Source organism: Lissotriton vulgaris, chromosome 7, assembly GCF_964263255.1.
Source record: "Lissotriton vulgaris chromosome 7, aLisVul1.2, whole genome shotgun sequence".
Lineage (NCBI taxonomy): Eukaryota > Metazoa > Chordata > Amphibia > Caudata > Salamandridae > Lissotriton > Lissotriton vulgaris.
In genome coordinates, this window is record NC_141695.1 from 1727479283 (window position 1) to 1727499722 (window position 20440).

At 47.9% G+C, this 20440-nt stretch overlaps 1 pseudogene; it reads right to left on the bottom strand.

Moving 5' to 3' along the window:
• Nucleotides 1-14333: 14333 nt before the first annotated feature.
• On the bottom strand, nt 14334-15862 carry LOC147706465 (C3a anaphylatoxin chemotactic receptor-like; annotated as a pseudogene).
• Between the last annotated feature and the right edge of the window lie 4578 nt (nt 15863-20440).

Genomic DNA, 20440 nt, shown 5'->3' on the forward strand with positions numbered 1-20440 from the left:
TTGTAGGATGAGAGTCATGGGGAGGCTTTTGTAATTGACTGGCTGTACAGTCTGTCACCTTACACCATTGCGTCTGGTGATATGGCTGCTCCTTTTGCGTATTTATTCTGTTTGTTAGCCTGCACTTCATTAAAAACACACTAAAAGAAGCTACAAGTCGTGCGATAGACTGTTAGAGGAATCACAACTAATAGTAAATGCAGTACTCCTGAGATACCAGAAATACAATCTTTTGAGTCCAATCAGTTGAGGGGGATGCAGAGGTTCAGGACCATTTTAATAGGCCAAGTCACCCGACCATTAGCGAGGTAGAGGATTGCAAAAGTCACAAAGGTAAATAAGGGCGTCAAGATGAGACGCACTCAGCCGTCTATACCTCCAGTACAGTCCTTCTTTTGTCCAGGAAGCCCCTCAGCAGAAAGAGGTAAACACATGGGTCCTGCCATTGATGGCCTCACAAAGATCTTAAAGGCACCAAAGTGAGACTTTACTCTTTATTACAAGAGGTATCGCTGTATATGTCTCCTATTTTGTTCCCATAGCGCCTCTGCACCAGTCAGTATTGGAGTGTTTTACATAGGACCACTGAGGGACATATGTGTTGTCTAGTAAAACATATTATTCATGGTAGCCTGCAAATAATTTAGAACAAATAAGGCCCCACGCCCGGTCAAATTTGCCAAGCCTAGGCCATCTTCCACCCCAGCTGTGGAGTGCAATTGAGTCATTGAAAGATGCGTCTGGTAGGACATCTTTTCTCCTTTCCCCCTTTTGCAGGTTCATACCAAAACCAAAGGTGCTCTAGCCATGTACAGGATCCCATTATTTAGAGACTGTACGAAAAGTTACTGCATGTTCTTTCATCTTAACAGTCATATTAACCCCTTCGATGCTGATGACGAGCTCAGCTCGTCATCAGCCACGGGTGACGTGTGCGGATGACGAGCTGAGCTCGTCATGTATCGCACTAATTTTAAAAATGCCGCACAGCGCAAAAATCACCGCAGCAGCGATGCGGTTAAGAGTTGAAGGAAGTCACCTGCCTCATATAAAATGATGTGCCCTTCTGGAACCAATTTTACACCTCGGAGCAATTTGTCACGTCTGAAACCTCCTCACAAACCTTCACATCCATCACAATGGGTCTTTTCCTCGGCCATCCATTAACTTTACCAAGAATGCCATCTTTCTTGTCACCTTCCTTCCATTGTGACTGCTCTGAACCATCAGTGGTTACTGAAAGGATTAACTATTTGTTTTTTCTCCTTCTCTTCCACATTTTACAGGGGTAAGCAGGGAAGGCAATCAGCTGTTTGGCAGTGTGAGGTGTGTGGCACTCACAACATTTAGTAGTGAAGCCAGGGATTAGATGTTTATGGTCCATACAGACATCAAAAGGTACACCTAACATATAAAACTTAAAATGCCTTTTTGCCAGATAGCATGCTAATGTTTTCCTTTCCACTTCAGAATAATTAGGTGTGGCCCTCTTCAACGTTATTAATATAATTAACTTTCATTATTATTCACAATCTGGGTCAAAGTAGCTCCCAAAGCATGAGGACTTACATCATAGGACCCGTACCCTCCAGATATGCCCCCGCTGCCCAACTACCCTAGACATGCAAGATCCCAACATTTGAAATCACCAGAGATTCAGGTGGGGTTAAAAAGGCCATGTTTATTCACACATTGTATAAACACGACAAGCAATAACATGCATATCAAAATCACAAGTTATAACATAACTACATTTTGAGCATATCAGCTCCATGAGCATATCAGCTCCATCACCTTCCCAACCCTAAGGGAGGAACACCATCTGGTTCGCATCTCGCAACTGGGTACCCTACGCCAAGTGCCGTGCACCTGCCCCTTAGAGTGGTGGGTCCCGCCCTTCTATCCTTGTCTGCCATTACCGGGGCCCACCTCTCGACCACCAGGCTGCCCGGAGTCGCCCGAGAGGCTCGAAATCTGTCGCCCTAGCCTCCCCAGCCAGTGGTCACTTCCTCCCAGTGGAGAGCTTGCCATATCCCCCCTCAGAGCTGGCCTATGGAGCCCAGCAAGCGGGCTCCCATCCATCTTGTTTAGCCACTATTTACTGATCGCAGGTCTCTTCTCCGCCACAAGGGTGGCCAAGGCCCAAAGGTCTGACACCCTCCCCACCTGCGTTCAGAATAAATGACCAGAGTTCTTGGATAAACGCATCAGTTCCATAGTCCGACAAATGCACCCCATCCTGGTGGTACATTGCTTCTCCGGAAATCATCCGGTGCTGGAGGTAGCGCAAGCGGCCCTTCACTGATCACAACCTTGCTAGTGCGCCGTTCAATCGCCTCACCGAGACGTTCAAAGATCTAGGACGCACTCCTGGGCCCCATGCCCTGCGCGATAACATGCCAGACCAGACTAGTTTCGTTGATGGGAACACATGTCCCAGCCAGGCAAACTCTGCTAGTAGGGCTTCCTTGACAGCCAAGCGCCCCCTGTCGACCATGTCGTTGCCTCCCAAATGCAGGATAATCCAATCCGGCGATTTATGCTCTCGTGCCCTGAGCTCCTCGACGATCCTCCTCAAGTGTTGGATCCGCATCCCTCCAACGCCATGCCATACGAATTCGGTCTCACCCAATGCGGCCGGTTTCACCACCTCTCTTCGCTGCACCCGCGACGCACGAACGAGTGCCCGATTACCCATACCACGGAAGCGGGCATACTAATCAAAAGGAGAGAGATGGAACCGTTAGACACTGCACACATATGCATTACAATAATTCAGGCCTTACATATCGTTTGTAGCAATCAGAGGTCCAGCGACCTACACCTTTCACCATAATGGGAGGCAGACCCGCCCCTGCCGCTAAAATTGCGGCGCCAATCCTAAAGGAATGAGAAGAATAGCCCGCTGCTCCCAGTCCCAGGTTCCCCAGGGCCAACCCAAAGACTGCCTTAAATTGGTATTGAGACAGGCAATCCCCGTTTTTGTGGACGAAAAGAGCCGACCCCCCCCTGCTGGGCGTCGGGCTAGGTACGCCTGCATACGGGATACGGGGCAGGCAGCTATCCCTGGGGCAGGCCGCAACTGGATGTTGGCCCCCTTCCCTGTTTGGTCTGTTTTGGACCGTCTCAACCGCACTACTAGGCCCCCCGGGGAAATGGAGATATCCTTGAGCTGCAGCCCCCCCCCCGTGGTCTACTCTGGAAGCCCCTACAATCTCACCTAGGCGGAAGGCCCCGTAAAAGGCCAGGCAGAAGGCCGACCCAGCATGATTCCTTCGAATGGAGACAGGCAAATAACAGGCAGTACTCCCAAAATATCGATCAGGGTCGGGAGATCCAAAGGCCTATGACAGTCCCGCCGTGTCCCTTCTAGTCGGGCCCATCCCGCTAAGGCCTTCCTGATCAAGAATGAAGCCCCAGGATCCCGCTCCCCCGCCAGTTTAGCAAAGAAGCCTATCGCCGCCAGGGAAGCCCTAGCATAGGACACTGTTTTGCCCTGATCCCGCAGAACCTGTAAAAAGGCGTACATCGTTTCAGTTGAGAAGACCCTCTCCCCACCCGATTTTTCAACAAATGCTTTGTAAACATTAAACTGCGACTGATATGCGCGTTTGGTGCGATCACTCAGAGCGGCGCCTACCAGTCCCGCTAAAGCGGGGCTCCAATTTTCCACAGTGACGTAGGGAACGTCGTCATGCGCTCTTCCGCCTGCGGGTGGAACCTCCGGAAGTCCTGCAACTTGGAACGAGACAAAGCGTCAGCAGCATGGTTATCAACACCAGGTATATGCGCAGCTTTAAAAGTCAAATTCAATTTCAAGCATGCCAACACCAACAACTTCAGCAACCTCAGCACGTGTGGGCAAGTCGCCCCTTGCCGATTGATAACCTGAACCACTGCCATGTTATCCGACCAGAAGGTCACAACCCTGTCCCTGAAGCGCTCTGCCCACACCGTAACCGCAACCCAGATGGGAAAGAGCTCTAAAAAGGCTAAATTCTTAGTCAAGCCTGCTACGTGCCACTCCGCTGGCCAGACCGCCCCACACCAGGAGGGGCCCAAGATCGCCCCAAAACCAACACTACCAGCTGAATCGGTGTACAATCCTAGCTCCTTACTGGACACCGGCGGCGCGGGCCACACTACCCGCCCGTTGCAATCTGCCAGGAAATCCCGCCACACCTTGAGGTCCTCCTTCACCCCTGCTTTTAACCTCACCCAGTGATGCTTCTGGGTAAGACCCACCATCGCTCTGGCTATAGACCTCGAGAAAGGGCGTCCCATGGGAATGATCCGCAAAGTTTAGCTGCCCCACAAGCACTTGTAACTGGTGCAACGTCACCTTAGGACACGCCAATGCTACCTCAATGGCTAGGGAAAAGGCTTTTACTTTATCCATTGGCAATCTACATTCCCGCGCTACTGTGTCACTTTCAATGCCCAGGAAGGACATGCATGTGTCAGGGCCGACTGTCTTGCTCGGTGCCAGCGGCACCCCAAATTCCTTTAACATCGCCACCAGCTGGTTTAGGGCCAATGCGCAGGCATCCGACGATGCTGGACCCATTACCATGAAATCATCTAAGTAATGCACCACATCCGTACATCCTGACTTTTGCGAAAACACCCATTGCAGCATGGAGCTAAAGGTCTCAAAGTATTTGCAGAAGACCGCACAACCCATAGGCATACATCTGTCGTAGTAAAATTGCTGTTGGACCTGAAAGCCTAACAAATGGTAATCCTCAGGGTGTACCGGTAACAAGCGGAATGCTGACTCAATGTCGGTTTTTGCCAGTAACGCCCCTCGGCCTAGCTCCCTCACTTTCTGAACAGCGGCATCAAAGGATGAGTAGGTCACTGAGCAAACTGCCGGGTCGATGGCATCGTTTACCGATGCACCTTTCGGTGCGGATAAGTTATGGATCATTCTGAACTGTCCCGGCTCCTTTTTTGGCACCACTCCCAAAGGGGAGCAGACAAAGTTCTCCCAGGGAGGAGCCGGGAACGGGCCTGCTACTCGGCCTAAGGCCCGCTCTTTCTCTACCTTTGTGGCCACCACTGAGGGATGGGTTCTTGCTGAAACTTGGTTCCTACACTGAGTAATAGGAGGGACATGCGATGCTGGTATACGAAAACCGCTGGAAAAACCCTCAAACAACATCCTGGCAGCTGCCCTATCCGGATACCTGCCCAACCAAAAGATCAATTTCTCAATGTCAACAGGAGTAGGCAGATTAGACTTGGGGAGGCTTGATATCCTTAGGGGCGTTGCCCCCCGTTCTTTGGATTTCTTATTGCACTTTGACTCAGGATGGGACTGGTGACGGCAGTAGGCGCATGCGTGCTTGAACTTGCACTGCTCAGGGGGCCACGTGCACCCTTTACCATTGAACGCCCAGAATGTACCTTTCTTCTCGCCCGGCCCTCCCTGGGAAGTCCGAAAGGGCTGCCTAGCCGGGTGCTCCCTATTGCTTACGCTCTCTAACCAAGCATTGACTTCAACCTGATCCCAACAAATGGAGGGGTTTTCTTCTTTCGCCCAGCGAAACTCCCTATCGTATGTCAGCCAGGCAGAACCGCCCTGAGTAGCGTGCGCCTTTACAATCTTATTAGTATAAAAAACCAGCGGAATCGCCAACTCTGGCCTTTTCTCCAACAACACCGTAACATAGACGTGAAAGCCGAACAACCAATTAGTTATCGTCTCTTCTATCCTAGGTCTCCGATCCCGGAAGGAATGATCCTTCCCATCCCTGTCCTTGTAATCCTCTTCTCGCCTCATCGGCCTGATAAGGGAGAATATATCTACGTAGGCACCTCTCCAAATCTTCTCTCGCATTTCCGTACTAACATGCGTAGCTAACATCCCTGACTGGGACAACACGTTCCCCTGACTAGTTCCCACCTCGCTGCTCCTTGGTGTAGTGTCAACAGGCTTACCTCCTGTAGGTGGCACCGCTATCGCTGTCGCGGGGGGCTGTGCTCCAATCGCTACGCTGGGCGATGCTCTGCACGACTGGACTAACAGCGCCAACTGCCTCTGAATATCCTGCAACGCGCCCTGTTCTGTGACCTGCGGGGGCACCCACGGTTCTGCCGCCCCAGCGCTCCCTCTCTCTAATATCCTTTCCGGAGCTGATAATTGGCCCACTAGAGTGGAAACTGATGCCAGCAAGCTATCGAACGGATCGCCAGCGGCTGCCACTGCGGCCACCGGTTGCGGTGGGAGTGGTGCCGGAGGGACCGTGACTAATGGTACCACGCCTCCCGGAGCCAATGCCCTCAGCGCCTCCCTAATCTCAGACAAAACTGACCCCACTGGGTCTACTGGTGTGACCACTCCTGGTTCAGGATCAGAAGGAAGAACCCGCTCTGCATCTAAAGGAGGAGTGGGGACGGGACCTACTGATCCCTCGTCCTGTTTTCCCCCGGCAGGGCTAGGCCTACTCTTCGTCCCTTTCCTTTTTGGCTGCGCCTTGGCCTTCTTCTTCAACGGCGGACAAGCAGCCTTCGGTCGCATCCCCCTGCGCGGCCGCTCTACTGCTTCGGGCTGCTCCCCCCGGGAAGAATCACTCTCGTCCCCGCTATCGGGGGTCTCCTTGCTCAACTTTTTTAGCAGCAATTTCATAATCTGCGCTAATTCAGGTTCAGAGTCCTTACGCTTTTGTCCACCCTTTTTTGGCGCCATGCTAACTATCGCGCGCTTCGCACTGCCTCGCTATAGCACCTAACGCGCCCTGAGTTCCCTGTTCCCACACCCCTAAGCACCGTTCACGCCGCCCGGCAGGAGCCCGCACCACGAAGACCTTTGCACACAGCCATAAGCCCCGTAAGGCAGCGACACTCCAATCCCTTCCCTGCACCCACCGTGACTCACGGCTGCCCACGGGGCACTCGACCCCTTACCTGGCTACACGAACGATTCTCAGTCCTTCTGCTTCTAGAATTTCGGAAAGCCGGCCTGGATCTCGAGAATGGCCAGGAGCCGGCGTGAGCAGTCAGGTATCCAGGAGTGATAGCGGGAAGAGAGACCCCAGTCACAGAGAGTTGACCCTAAATAGGCCCAGGGACTCCACCCCCTGACCCTCGGGTCACGTGATATCGCCAGAGCGGAAATGGGTCGGCCGGACGCCGATTGGGCCGTCCGCCCGACCAACCACCAGAGACCAAGATCGGGGGGGGTCCGGAGAGGCCGGGTCCTAAGTGCGCGCGTCGTGATTCTCCACGCTTGTCAATAGTCAGGATGGTGCTTTTGTTTACATCAAAACTACCAAGAGTAGCGGAGCTACAAAGCTCTTTTGTTGAATACGTGTTGACAACAACCTTTTTAAAAAGTCTCTTAGGGAACTTTCAATACTAGCAGAATTTCTCACAAATATGAAGTAATGTTCGACCACAGAAAATTTTAGGCTAACCTTTGTTCTTAAGATTCTTTCTACTTTAGATAAGGAATGTCGCAAGTGTGTGACAGACCCCACTCCAATTTGGCATTGGTCCTTCCTCACAGTTAAACCTAACTCCTTTAACATTTGTAGTACCTTTCCTAAAGTCTTGCCTTGATTCATTCATCAATATGTCACCTGGGGGAAAAATTACCTTTAGTAGCCCTTACAGCACCCTGTGCATAATGCACTGGAACTCAGCAGCTGCTGATGCCAAGTCAAATGTCATCTTGTAATACCTACATTCCCCAACAGGTGTGATAACGGAGGTAAGGTTTCTAGATGCAGAATGAAGGGCCGGATTTAGATCTCGGTTGATGGGTTACTCCGTCGCAACAGTAACCGATATCCTGTCTTCTGAAATATAAATCCGAGTATATCATAATGGATTTCAATTTGGGCGGGCGAGGTATCTGTCACCATTGTGACGGAGTAACCCGTCCATCGAGTTCTAACTTAGTCCCAGAGTTCGAGCCAGTATTAGGCTGTGTTCAAGTTATTATCTGTAAACATTTGGCAGTACTCTCTAGCCTTAGTAGTTCATTAATCTTATTGAGTGGGTGTGAATTCACTGAAATCTTTGAGTTTTATTCTCTCAAATTTACACTAAGCCAAAGCCAGACACCGCCTTCACCTGATTTATTTACTAACACAATGGCTGCTAACCACTCGGAGGCCTTAACTAAGTGCTTATTTCCTGCATCAAATGTTATATGGAAAATAAGTTATGTATTACTGAGATGGTATTGCCTTATTTTAATCCTATGCTTTAACAATTTCAAATGAGCAAGGTCATCGATGCACACTGATCCTAAATTTTCTGGGCCCAAACTATTAACAGTTTAGTTATCTCTCTCTTTTGCATTTACTATTTCTTATTCTCGGTCCTCCGATGGACTTTGCATTGTGCCACTGAGGGGTGGGGGAGAGGGTGACCAATCTTGGCTATCTAGTGAGGACCAGGAATTGGTAGCCAAACTACAAGTTAGTGATCGGGTTCAAATAGATAACCCTCAGGACCATGCTATAAAAGTAAAGGGTGGCAACAGGAAGTCCTAACCGCCTGAATAAGTTTAAACTGACCAAGATCACACACACTAACAATTCCGGTGTGGCTATTCGAAGCAAAAAGAATAGGTCTAGATAGTCAGTAAACAAATTGGGATTCTCCATGTTATTCGTTTGAATTCTCTTATTATCATGCACAGTCAATTGGAAAGAACATTAATGATAAATCAAAAGACTCAGTCGTTAAAGAGTTCAAGTTAAAGATTTTATCTCAAATTTTGAATGAATGCAATACAATTTTAATCATTAATAGGAAGCTCAGTCGTGAGTCTCAAATAAAGCAATTACAAATGTAGTATAAAAGTACACATTAAGCAGAGTCTAGGAGGTTAAGAGTTCTCAAAGTCCACAGAAAGGGGCAAAAAGGGGCAATCATTGGAAAGGGGTCTGTAGGAGGCTCAAAAGGGAAGTTCTGCAGGGCATCTGCAAAAACCCAGGCTCAGCCAAGGATTCCAGGGAAAGTTCAGTCAGCAAGGGGTTCTTCCATTAAATGACAGAGGAAAGTCCGCAAAATTCAGCAAGGATGTGGGCAAGGACGGCTCATGGACAGCATCCGATCAGGCAAAAGACAAGTGTGTCTGTGCATCCATCCAAGAAAAAACTGTAAGGTATAGTTCATCAGTTCATAGGTGACACCCATTTTGTCACACCGCCATCATCCGACTGTAATGAGGTGGTCTTCCGCTCACAAGGGGCAAAAAGTAAACAACGTGGAACTGTCCCATGGTAGGCATGGGAAATACAATTCTGTAACGGCCTCACAGGCTAGTCCACAAGGGCCCATTCATTGTTTAAGCTTCTCTTGAGCCACTAGCAAGAGTCTGGTTCCCAACGAAGTAGCAATGCTCTGTTATAATTTGTATCTGTACAATTGCAAAACGTGAGTCGCGCCAAGAGCTAGGGAGACCGCATACCTTCCCATGACTATAATGGGAAACACAGACCTATAATGTAAGGCTAAATTAAGCATGACATTCATTATTAAGGCAATGAAACATTTAAATATGTAACAAAAGCATGTGCTAATTAATACAATTATTGTCAAGTCAAATAATGTCATAGATAATGTTATGGAAATGTTCTACTGTGAGTATAGACTACTGCTACATTCCAAGACACATACCTGCAACATATAATAAAATATTAGATTTCAGATGTTGCTTTTGAGAAATCTAAAACACTTCATATATAAATATCATTCTGATGAAGTTTCAAGTTCTTAACTAACAAAATAGAGAATTTGCACCAACTCCTTATTACTCAATGTTGCATTACAATGGAGCACAATAAAATATGATTTTAATGAAACATTACACATGACTATATTAATTCTTTGCAATATTGCACATATATCTCTTAAATACGCAGTTCGATTCTAATAACTGTCGCATTATTAAAATATTAACTATATATCAATTTCATAAGTGTAATTGTATTAATAGCGCTCAAACAGGGAATAAAGATTCAATTGAATATAGAAATGTGTTAGGCATGCTACAAATTAATTTCATTTCTCTAATTCTACAACACCAGCATGCTTTTAAGGTGCTGTAGCTATATTTTCCCATGTTCATTGTGTTATCTTTAAACTAAGTGCAGAGTGAACGTACATTTTATGTGCCATTATCTGTTTTTATGTCGTGTGAAGATGTGCAGTTTCTTCACCGCATTACACCTCACGAAATTCACTACATTTGTCCATATATCCCTAGAGACTGTTCTACTACGAACACTGGATCTGTTCTATTCGGGTCACCGTTTGGGGTCTCCAGTCTAATTGACTGGAAGCCTGGTTGGCAACGAAACTTTCTAAACAGTGGCCGTTCTCTGAATGAAATAGATGGTCTTTAATATGCTCCCCTGGATTTATAAACTTTTCCTTTGCAAACCCATCAGAAAAAATCTCTGCTGTCAGTCAAACCATAAGGTAATAATTAATATGGTAGAACCTTGATTATTATGTATTTTTATATATACTATGTATGTGTATATCTTTTATGGTGCAATTGCAACGAAATAAAGATTATTGAATTGAACCTTGATTACATGGTTCTCTGGTGCAATTTTACAATTTGAATCTGTGCTACTATTTCCATTGTGTTCTGTTTCATTAACTTGAAACACAAATTTACTGAGTCCATCTTCCAGATCCTGTACGTCAGTTGCATGTTTAGTACTAAGCTCTTTGCATGCTCTCACAAAGTGTCCCCTCTCTTAGTGAAGCTTCCTTCACACAGAATTGCGAGCAAAGCTTGAAGTATTACCAGAATTTCCACAATGGAAACCTTTTAACTTTGAATTTTATTCTGCACTTCTTCATATATTTAAACTTGTCGCTTTAACTTTAGAATGCTAATTTGACTTAACTTTAGAAAGTCCCTCAACCTTTTCATTCTTCACCTTGTACAGAGGCGCTCATGAGGATTCTTTCATTTCCTCAATGTATACCATAGCACATTAAATACTTCTAGCAGTGGTTGTGGCTTTCTACAGTCAGAGTTTCATACAAAACCTTTTTCATGTATTCTGAGGTTGTTTGTACTCCACACTAATTAAACCATGAAAAGTGAGTCACACTAATCACTAATCTCAAAATGTGTAGGTATTGACAACCCCCTCAAGGCAGCAATGTAGGTCACACATGTTTTACTTCTCCATTATACACGGCCAAAGAACTTGTGCCTTTACAAAATGACATTAATTTGTGTCTCCAAAATGCCTCTCTAGTTTGTTGAATGTAGCTAAAAATGTCGTCTTTTTCTCCAACCCCATCTGCAGACTCTTATATATCTTTCTACTTTTAATACCAAAAGTATGTAGAAGAATATATTACTTGTTATGTCTTATGACCGGTGTGAGGTCAAGGATTCTAGGTCAAGGATTCTAGGTTGGTGGAAAGAGGTGAGACCAAGGGCTTAAGGGCCTGATGAAGACCTGTTCTAGTGTCTGTTTTAAACTACTGTCCATTCTAAGATCTGGAGGGACCAGGCCCACTTAAAGACATGTGGCGAGAGCTGTTTTTATTGATACCAGCTAACAATAAACAATCCACTGTTTTTGGAGATGTTTGTATTATAAACTTGCATTGTGATCCTGTTTTGTAATTGAGAAGTTTGAGAGATAAAAGTTGTAGCTGACAGCTAGCCGTGTGGTCAACATGGTGCTGCATAACATTGGAGAACCACTGTGACGTTTCAGTGCTTAATTTGTAAAGTACTGAATGCTGGTGCCCAAGCTTAGCCCCGGAGCTTGTGGCCAGTGCAATCAATGTTGGTGCACCAGATACCACAGTTGCATAGTTTTAAATCCACTTCATGCCTCCTTAATCCACCACCAGACATTCCCTACAGTTTTATGTCACTCTTAAGGGTTCTAGCTTTCTCCCTTTGGAACGCTTTTCCTGCCGTTCTCTTCCTCATTCTTTCCCTTTTGTGCAGTAGCGACTGGCAAGGAACGGGGGTGGCGGGGCAAACAAAATATAAATAAACCCATACCTTATCACAGCTGCCGTCTCTCCTCAGCTTCGCTTCCTGACTAGTCCCGGAAGGAAGAAGCACACAGGCTCCTCTAGACCAATCACAACGCTTCAGTGCAGCTTTGTGATAGGTCTGTGAGTAGCCTGTTTCGGCGCTCAGATGGGGACTATGAGCCTGTGCATGTTCCCCACCAGGCTGTGCATTACAATTTGGTGAGGAACATGCACAGGCTCATAGTCCCCGAATTAGTGCCGAAACACGCTGCTCACAGACCAGATGACCGTTTGGCCAGCCCAAGACGGCCGGCCAAACCATCAAGCACACTTAAGTGCATGAACCACTCCTCCAACTGTGGCACCCGCCTCGTCCCACCCTAACCCAGCCCGTAGCTCCGAAAAATAAAATGATAATAAGGATGTTCTTATAATTTTATTTTTCTTTTTTTCTGTCCCTAAGAGCAGTGGGGCGACGCCCCTCCGCCTTAGCGGAGGAGCCGCCCCTGCTGTTGTGTTTTTTTCTTTTCATGCTCTGGGTCAACGTATGATAAGAAAGAATAAGTGCCAGCCCCCAAAAAGAGTGCTGTTAGGCAGACCAACAACCATCAGCTTAAACTAAGCAGTGGACTTCACCTCATTGTCCAATAATTTACTAGTTTTTCATGAATAATATTTGAATTATTATAGGTTGTGTTTTGATACATGGGGTGTGTTTTGATACAGTTCAGAGAGCTAAAGGGGAGGGGCCATTTATAGTTTTGGGGTTGGGGGCACCCATCAAAAAGTGGCAAACTCAATGTCCACCATTCCACCAATAATTGTGTGGTTTCACCAACCCCCCTCCCCCTCCTTGATTTAGAGGTGGGTGATCCACCCACTTTCCTCTGCTGAGCCTCTGCTTGCTGTTCTGGTGGTAGAAAGGCTTTCGGTCAAAGTCTTCGGACAGCCCCTTTACCACTGTCCCGAGGGTCAGTGGCATTCGATGGAGCACTTAAATTAGGGAAGTCCTTCTAACATACATTTTTCCGGTTTGGAATCTTAGTAAAAACCATAAAGGGAAAACCCCAGCACATCAATGGCATTTAGAATTTTTCAATAACAAACTCATGCTTTGGAAGTTTGATATTGAAAACAGAAAGCACTGACAAGTCAGGACATCAAACATGGCACCCGCTCAGCAAAGGATCTGTGGCTTCAGTGCAGTCGGAGCAAAGCCACTGAGGGCACAGAAATCCTCACCTAGTGGGCATGGATCTCTAAATCTGGCAGGCAGTCTTCACAAGGAGAAGGGATGCTATAACCTGTGTTGACCTGGCGGCCTGATGAGCCACCCACTAGATGAACCCCTCTCTCTTTTACATCTTTCAAATAACAATCTTGTTTTCTCTCTGTGCTGCAAAACTAATTTTTCATCAATCATATTTGCTGTGCATCCATCCTGGCTGAGTACTGAAACACAATTCAGATAGATATATTTTTTTTTACCAGGGAGAAGAAAAAGTGATATGCATTGTGATTCAGCATCAGCCGTGATGTGAAATCCCCTCTCTCATCATCCTCAGATCAATAGGAATTTGATCCAGTGCTTTATTAGTCATTTTTTTGTGTCAATTTAAATTGGAACAATTGACAAGGACAGTAAAAACCCAACTTCATGCTCAAATCAACCAGAAACCTCTTCGTCTGCTGCTCTTTTGAATGCAAGTTTTTTCAGAGGTGCACACGCTTGACATTTTAAAGAGACATTTTCCAGCTGATAAAAGTGCCCCATTCCTCCATTTATGAAACAAATGTATTGGCTACTAATGTACAATAGTTTGCATTTATTCTTGTAATATTAGCCTGTGGGCCTGATTTAGATCTCAGCTGGTGGGTTACTCCTTCACAGCAATGACGAATAACCCGTCCTCCGAAATATTAATCCTATTATATCCTAATAGATTTATATCTCGAAGGACGGGCTGTCATTCACCGTTGTGATGGAGTAACCTGTACGCCAAGATCTAAATCAGGCCCTCTGTGTTTTTGTGCAGGTAGCCTGTAAAAGTAGTTTTTGCCTGTAGATATTTTTTTAAAATGGCCTGTATATTTAACCCGTTCTGTGCTCCAGTCGGCCAACACTCCCTCCCTGGTGCTGCGAATGACCCTTGGCCAATGAAGCCCCGCCCACTCTTAAGAACACCTGCACCCTGGAGGAATGTTCGCCGCTGTAAAGGGGTTAAGTAAGTACAAAGAGGAATAACAGCACAACATTGCTGCTGGCTTTAATCATCCGTTGGTGAATCTTAAATTGCATCTTCTATGATCTGTTAGAGACCAATGTGATATCTACCCACCTTCCCCCAAGCGAGACCATGTCATGAATTTGCAAATTGTTCTCCTACACTGCAGTTATTTTTAGATTTTCGTCTGTAGAGTTTCTACTCCTTGTAGGCGTTGTGGAGCGGGTGATATCCTCACTGAATGCGCTCTCGAAAACAGCACACAGAGACGTACAAAGCTTATCCTTGAAATCTTGCACACTGAAGACATACACTACCGGGTTGATGAAGGTGGTAGTGATGGCAAGAGCCTGGGACAGGTAATCCAAGAAAAACAGTGTTGTGTTATTGTAGTAGAGCAGGAAGACCTCAATGATATGGTAGGGAGCCCAGCAGACAAAAAATACACTCACAATAATGAAGACTACCCTCAACATTTTGGCACTTGACTTTGAAAAATGAGCACCCTTTACTCTCTGAAGTATGAATGCATAGCAGACTACGATTATGGTTAAAGGGATGACAAAGCCAAAAATCAGGCGAGTGAAGGTGGTGACAGTGAGGGGTACTGGTGTGGCCATGTCTTCGTACAGACCATAGTTTACGTCCTCCCTAGGCCTCGGAGTGAAGTCTACAGTAGACGGACCACCTGGAGTTCTGCTGGAGTGAAAACTCACAAATGACTTGTGAGTTCTTGGTCTATGAGTCGTTGCTGAGCTAATTATAACGTTGGATTGCTGTATTTGTGTAACTTTACCCAATGATCTTTGATTAAGAATGTCTTGGAGAGTGATTGCCAATGGTCTATATATTGGGACTTTTGCATGAGCGTTGGGACCTGCAACATCATTTGGAAAAGCAAATTCAATTAAAGAATTGAAACCAGAAGCAGCCCCTGGTGTTTCTTTTGGGGCTGCAGTTGTGTGAGTTATAATGTCCAGCGGAGTGAGATTTTTGATATCGCCCGCGGTAGCCATCTCTTCTGTGGACCGTGTTAAATGATCTAGCGGAGACTCTTCAGTAGTGGTAGTGAAGTGTTCCAAGTATTCAAAATCAGAATAAGATTCATATTTTGAACCATAATTTAGGGCACAAACTATTTTGCCCTCGTAAGTGGTCACTTGTTCACTGTAGATCAATGTCGGTACGCACATGAGAAAGGCAAGGAACCAGCTTCCGACGCACAATCCTGAGGCCATGCCCACAGTCCGATGATTCTGAGACCACACCGGCTTGATGACCAGCAAACACCGATCCAGGCTAATGGCTACCAGGATGAAGACGCTGACGAACATGTTGATGAGGCCGACAGTAGGGAAAAACTTACAGAGGATGCTCCCATAGTGCCAGTGTCCATGCAGGGCTACGTTGCCAATGGCGAATGGCAGGAACACGAGGCATAGAAAGTCTGCGACTGCCAAGTTCAGGAACTAGACGGTGTTCACTGTGCGTTTCATCTTCAAACCAGTGACCCATATGACTATGGCATTCCCAGGAAGGCCAATAAGAAATGAGATGCTGAACATAGCCATCGTGATAATGGATTCTGGAGAGAAGCTTGGTGCCACATCTTCAGTCTCATGGTAGTCGCTGTAATTATTCCACAAGGAGGGCATCTTTGCAGGCTGAAACAGATGATCACATTAGATACTGAAATGCAGCATAATATAGGAGATGGACGGTAATGTAAGTATCATTAATTCATCCCTTCAGTACATATCCACTTACTTCTTCAAAATACACATTTGTTTATTTATTTTGCACGTTTTATAAAATGCGAACATGACCCTCGGGTATTAGAGTGCTTCACATGATAATTTATCCACCCTTGTATTGATGATTACATGTTTTGTGTAGTTATCGATGAGTTACTTACAAGTTGCATGGTTTCTGGTATACACATATAATATATACACTGTAGTGTACATCGTTCGTGTTATGTCGGGCATAAACAATCGATCCACCCTTAGGAGCCCATTACGATGGCAGACGGAAACGGGTATCGTCCGCCATGGTCGCTGCAAAAAAACTCCTGATCGCACTGCGGCAAAAGCGCGGGTGCGATTAGGATATTTTTGGCAACACACACCGACCGCGGCGGATGGATCACCACAAAGTCTGCCGCCAGCGGACAGAACCACTAAAACTGCGTCCACCGCGGACGCAAAGGCCGCGGAAACAGTCCCAACCGCCGCAACACCTGCGGAGTGTCCGTACGCACGATTAGGATCACCCCGCCATCCCAACGGAACTCTCCACCTTCCACGACCGCGGCGGAAACAAAGCATCGACAAACAGAGCTTGGCTGCGGAAGGACCAAACGAACACCACCCTTGCCGCCAAACCAACATAAAAATGGCGGACGGAAATAAATAGTAAACAAAAAAAACAAGACATAAACCCACCTGGAACACCCACCTGGAACACCCACCTCCAACAACTAGACGCTCCAATGACACACCCCCAGCACAAACAAGTGCACCCAAGTAACCACACCCACTGAACAACTGACCGCCACAAACCATTGTTACACAACCATCACACAGAGTATAAAAGGAAACCCTCCCATCACCACAATCCTATGCATCTCAGCACAGCATCAACATAGATACAGAGCACCAGAAACAACAGAGAAACACAAACACACATACAACCTGCACAACAGCACACCCACCACACCAACCCCCACAACTCCATCCTCACATACCACACACCTGCACACCCCACACCACCCACACCTTGCACATCACACACCATGGCACCCAAGAAAAATCCCAAATTCACAGAGAGTGAGTTGAAGGTCTTGGTGGATGAAATCATCCGTGTGGAACAACATTTGTTTGGTACCCTAGTCCAGCGGACCACCTTTGCAACCAAAACCACCATGTGGGACTGGATAGTTAACAGGGTGAATGCATCAGGGACCGTGCCACGCACCAAACACGAGATCCAGAGGTGGTGGCACGACCTCAAGACAAGGGTGAAGGGCATCAGGACGAAGAACCACTGGCGGGCAACCCACACTGGCGGTGGAACTCCCCCGGAACCCATACCATACGCCGAATGGGAGGAGAAGGTGCTCGGCATACTGCACCCAGAGAGCCTGGAAGGAATCGAAGAGGGACTCGAGGCTGGTAAGTACAAACCAATGACCACTATCACACTGTAATTGTCTGCCGTGCTCAACTGCCTAAACACATCTCCCAGGCCCCAATCCATGCATGTGGACCACACAGTCACACAAATGTGAAGGCCACGGCTCAAATGCACACACCATGACCAACCACAAATGTTGCCTCCTACGTCCTCAGGCTTGCATGTGGTCAAGCAGCGAACACTACAACTCCCACCAGTCCCACATGTCTCCAGGGAGGAGGGGTTTGGGGGGGGTGTGGGTCCAGCACTACAACTCCCACCAGTCCCACATGTCTCTAGGGAGGGGGGTTTGGGGTGTGTGGGTCCAGCACTACAACTCCCACCAGTCCCACATGTCTCCAGGGAGGGGGTGGGTGGGTCCAGCACTACAACTCCCACCAGTCCCACATGTCCCCGGGAGGGGGGGTTTGGGGTGGGTGGGTCCAGCACTACAACTCCCACCAGTCCCACATGTCTCCAGGGAGGGGGTGGAGTGGGTCCAGCACTACAACTCCCACCAGACTCACATGTCTCCAGGGAAAAGGGGGTTTGGGGTGGGTCCAGCACTACAACTCCCACCAGTCCCACATGTCTCATCCCAGAGCAAGATGGAGTCCATCCACCATTTGGTGTCCAGTGCATCTTCCCCTTCAAACTCACAGGTAGGTAGGCATCTTCACAGGGGCACCATCCAATAGCAGGACAAGACTATACACATCCAAGTATTGTCCACCCACCTCCACACCACCAAAATGTCCACTACAGTGTACAACACCAATATGATGACGCCAACAACCATGTACTGATTTGCTAGAAATATGTCATGTAACAACTACAAACCTGTCATGTCCACAGCATTGATTCCTACATTCTTGTCCCTCAGGTGATCGCAACTTGACTGGCGAAACCAACACCCGCCGCACCAGTCGCCCCCCTCACAGCCAAGTCCCTCAAGAGAGGAATCCCAGGACAGCTCGGGTGCAGAGGACGATGCTGGGCCCAGCACACTGCCAGGGACATCTGGCTCCCAGCCCATCCATGCCTCCACCACCTTGGCCACTGTAACTCCAACAACAACTCCCATTGTGAGCTGTGCAGCTACCGCCACCACCACCAACACCACTCCTGCCAGTGCCACCCTCCATGAGCCATCGGACGATGATGGGCCCTCTCCTTCTCAGACCATCAGGGAGAGTGGACGTGGTGTGACAACGGTGAGGCCACAGCGCACAACCAGGAGTGGAGGTACAAGGGGAGTCTGGAGACAAGAGCCAGCACATCCTACCACTGAGACCCTTGCAGCCATCGCCAGGGTGGAAGCCTGCTATGACCAGTCGCAGGCTGCGGCGAATAGGGCACACCAGGACTCTGAACTGACCCGCCAGCTGTTGAGGTCCATGGATGCCCGTATGGGCCAAATGGTGGGCCTCATGGGCCAGCAAACTGCTCTGTGGAGGGAGTGGCTATTCCGCACCACACCACCTCCCCCTCCCCAAGTGCCCAGCGGGACAGGTCACCAACACCACCACCGCCACCATCACCTGAGGCCACTGACAGGGAGGTGGTCCCTGAAGAACCTGCCCCCACAGCTGGGCCAGCTCTGGCTCCAAGACGGAGGGGCCGTCCGAGGAACGACCCAGCACAGAGCAGTGACAATGCCCCATCCACCCGCTCGAAGAGGGGCCGCAAATGACTCCACCCTACCTTCACCCTGGCCTTCACCCTGCTAACTATCTTGTCCTACATTGCCATGCATTGGCACAGGTCTGATGGACTAGGTGGACACCACCCAATGTGGTGTCCCCACGTTGTGTTCATCTGCCATGACCTTCGACTCACTCTCCCCCCCCCTACCTTTTTTGAATTATGCACAAACACTAATCAGCACCATGTAAATAAAATGCACTGAAACACTCAAGGCTGTGTGATCTCCATGTTTAAACACAGGTATGTCTCAGTTGTTGTGATCAGCATGTGCCGGGATCAATGTTGGTTTCATTCCTGGCTCGGTGTGAGTGACCTAGGCACAATCAGAGAACAAGAAGCACAGGTCAGGAAACTGATCCACAACCATCACAAATCAACGTACAGCAACAAAACACAAACCACATTCATCGCAAAGTTAGCGGATCACAGGACACACATCAGGGATCAATGCTGGTAAACCATGTCCCACACACATTTGCAAACATGTCATGACAGGCAGCAATCACATATCACATCCAACCATCTACAGCAGACATACGTCACATATTGTACAGCAGCACAAGAGGCACTCACTCACCTTCATGGAAAGTAGTGATCGATGACCTGACGCCTCTGGTCCACACCTTCCTCGCCACTATTCTCATCACTGGACATGGGCGGGATGGGATGTGGAGCAACCTGTTGTTCTTCAGGGTCCAAGATCAGTTCAATATTATTGCGAAAGGCCAGGTTGTGGAGCATGCAGCAGGCAATCACTATTTTGCATACTTTGCCTGGTGAGTATGGCAGGGCCCCTCCGGTCTTATCCAGGCATCTAAACCTAGACTTCAGCAGTCCAAATGTACGTTCAATCACACGACGTGTCCTCCCATGTGCCTCATTATAGCGCATTTCACCTGGGGTAGTAGGATTCCGTAAGGGGCTCAGCATCCACGGTCGGTTTGGGTATGCAGAGTCGCCTAGGTGGGGTGGTGACAGAAAAAACATCATCACCAGGATTGTTGTGAACAGCATGGCACACATACAACACAGTAGTCAGCACAGCGCACTCACCTACAAGCCACGCACGTTCTTGACGAAGATTAGCCATCAGTTGGGGGACAATGCTGCTCCGCAGGATGTCTGAGTCATGTGCGGACCCGGGAAATCGGGCACACACATGGGAGATGATGTTGTCAGCCAGGCCCGCCACTAGCACATTGAGTGAATGGAAGTGCTTCCGATTGAGATATACGGGTTCACGATCGTGGGGTGGAATCAGACCAATATGTGTGCCATCAATGGAACCCACTACGTGTGGAATGTGGCCCAGGGCATAGAAGTCCCCTTTCACTGCAGCCAGCTCTTCCGGA